The sequence below is a fragment of the Vitis vinifera genome, chromosome 15 (assembly GCF_030704535.1).
Source record: "Vitis vinifera cultivar Pinot Noir 40024 chromosome 15, ASM3070453v1".
Lineage (NCBI taxonomy): Eukaryota > Viridiplantae > Streptophyta > Magnoliopsida > Vitales > Vitaceae > Vitis > Vitis vinifera.
In genome coordinates, this window is record NC_081819.1 from 13170753 (window position 1) to 13173763 (window position 3011).

Here is a 3011-nt window from a genome sequence, read left to right on the forward strand (position 1 = left end):
TTAATGATTTTATAAATTGTTTACTCTATGAAAAAAATTAGAAAATATTTTTAAAAGCATCCCCACCAAACACATATTCTATACAATTCAATGAGATTTATTGGTTACATTTTTGTTCTTATATATATTTAAAAAATATATATATTCTTATAGTGATGCCTTTAAATTTATAAAAATAAAATAAAATTCATTGACAACATTTAAATAATAAAAAAATCTAGTAATTAACATCTTTTAAGTAAAAATAATAACATAATCCCTTTTAAAGGAAAAAAATGATCAAGTGAGTATATGACAATAATATCATGCAAGAAAATTTCCACATTTGCATTAAATGTCCCAACAACCCTACATAATAACATTCTAACTAATCTTTAACTATTTAATAAATAAATAAAAATCTAAGTCAAATGAGAAAATTATTTTTCTCACTTTTAGGTCTCATGTTCACACCAGATCCATCTTATAATTCAGCAAATAAATAATATATGAGTCAACATAAATTTCCAAATTAAACTTTGACTTAGTAGTATACCTTTTTTAGATTTGTTTTATAGTTTTAGTTTTATTCCTCAAAATTACTCAGAGCCCACAATAATACTAGGAAGCGTTTTTAACTTTTCTAACATCAGAAATTTTTTATCTTTTAAGTATTAAAAACATTTCATAAAATCACTTTCAAATACACTCTAAAAGTCTATGCAATGATTTTAGAAAATGTTTTTAATTATATTTTTTTAAAAAAAAATATGTGTTTGACAAAATTTAGAAAAACGCTTTTAAAATCACTTATAGTAATGTTAAAAAACCACTTGTAATATTTCTAAAAAAAATATTTAGAGTGCATTTGACATTGATTTTAGAAAATATTTTTAATATTTGAATGATAAAAAATTTTAAGTGTTAAAAACATTAAAAACACGTCCTCAAATCACTGGCAAACAAGTTTTTAATAAATAATTCTCCTAAAAACATTTCCAGAAAAATAAATAATTCTCCTAAAAACATTTCCAGAAAAATATTTTCATTAAAAATACTTTGAATAAAAACATGTTGAAACATATTCTAAATAATATCAGTTCATATATATTTTTTTTAACTAAAGTTTATTTTCATTAATAACAAAGAAAAAAAAAACTATGGTAATAAATACGTAGGTTTGGATTTCAGTCCCTTTCAATGACTATTATACCTCATATATATATTTTTTATAAGTTTAGAATACTAAAATTAATAAATAAGTTTAACAAATATAGACTAATACTAGTTAACAAATTCGAGGGATAAATTATTGAATTTTGAATTCAAGGAATCAAGTCCATGAGTCTACTTTTCAAACCTCATGATCTTAATTTCTTCCACCGGGTGTCCCATGTATTAAATAGAATCGAGTCATTTTCCGTGACCTTCTAGGAGCTTTCCTCTAGAAACTCATTATCATTAGAAATCTGGTCATCACTTCTACTTTGACGTGAAGTCTTTAACAAATCACCCAAAAGGAATGTGACTTTTTATGTTGTTTAAAACCTTTATTTTTTGAGATATTTAGGTCAAAAAGGACAAAATAATTACCATTTAGAGATGTAATATTCCTTTCTTAAAATTTATAAATTTATTTCCAAGACTCTGCAACTTGTTTAATAGTGAATTTTAAAAGATATTAAGAGTATATTTGAAAGTGATTATAGAAAATGTTTCTAATTTTTCTAACACTTAAATGATAAAAAAATTTAAGTGTTAAAAAGATTAGAAATGCTTCCTAAAATCACTATCAAATGAACTCTAAAATTATATTTTAACAGTGATTTTAGGAAGTATTTCTAATTTCTTTAATGCTTGAAAGATAAAAAAATTTAAGTGTTAAAAAGACAAAAAAACACTTCTTAAAATCATTACTAAATGCATTATAAGAACTCGTTTGATAGTAATTTTAAGAAATGTTTTTAATATTTCTAATATTTTTAATATTTGAAATTTTGTATCATTCATGAGTTAGAGATACTAAAAACACTTTTTAGAATCACTCACAAACGCACTCTAAAGAGTGATTTTAGATGTGTTTCTAACCTTTTTTAATATTAGAAATATCAGAAACGTTTCATAAAATTACTATCAAACACACTCTAACATCGTTTCCTTATACTTAAAAGTGTTTTCTTATATATAGAAATGAAGTCTTTAGGAAATTTTTGAAAATCACTTAAAAAAAATTAAAGAATTACTTAAAATAATTCTTGAATAATCATATGATTTATTTAATTTTTTTTTATCTCATAATACATTACAAAAAATATTATCAAAACACTTCTTGTTTAATTTATATTCAAATGAAGGATGATTCTCTTTGAAGGCATTTGTAACTTAACCACTACTAATAAAAAGCATTACAGATAGAAGTGTTTTAATCGAAATTACTCCTAATGGGCTCTAAAGCCTCGTTTTGGGATAATTTCTAGATTTATACTTTATCATGAAGTTGAAATTAAAGTCAAAATAAAACTTTTTAAAGATAATATTAATATTATAAAAGTTTTATTAAATATAAAATAATTTACCAAATATTTCAATAATGGGTTATTTGATTAAAAGGGCCCATAAAAACCAACAATTTGAAATTTAACCATATGTCCTTTTTTTTGTCTCATTTTGACAAAAATATTATCATTGTTTTCTTGTAAAAATAACATTTTCTTTGAAAATTTACATGTAAATACTTGAAATGGTAAATGATATTTATGTAAAAAAAAATGGGTTACTTTTTAAGTAAAAATATAAGATGTTTTAGATTCATAATTTGAGGATAATTTATTATATAAAGTAAAATAGAACTGGTATAGAAAAACAAATTTTATCAAATTTTCGTACTATGCCCTTTTATTTATTTATTTTTAAATAACAAAATTAATGAAATAGGTATAGAAATTTCTAATTTCCTAACAAATCAATCCTAACAACACTTTTTTTTAAGTTACATTCCATATTTTAGAAAATATGGGGAATTATTTGAATCA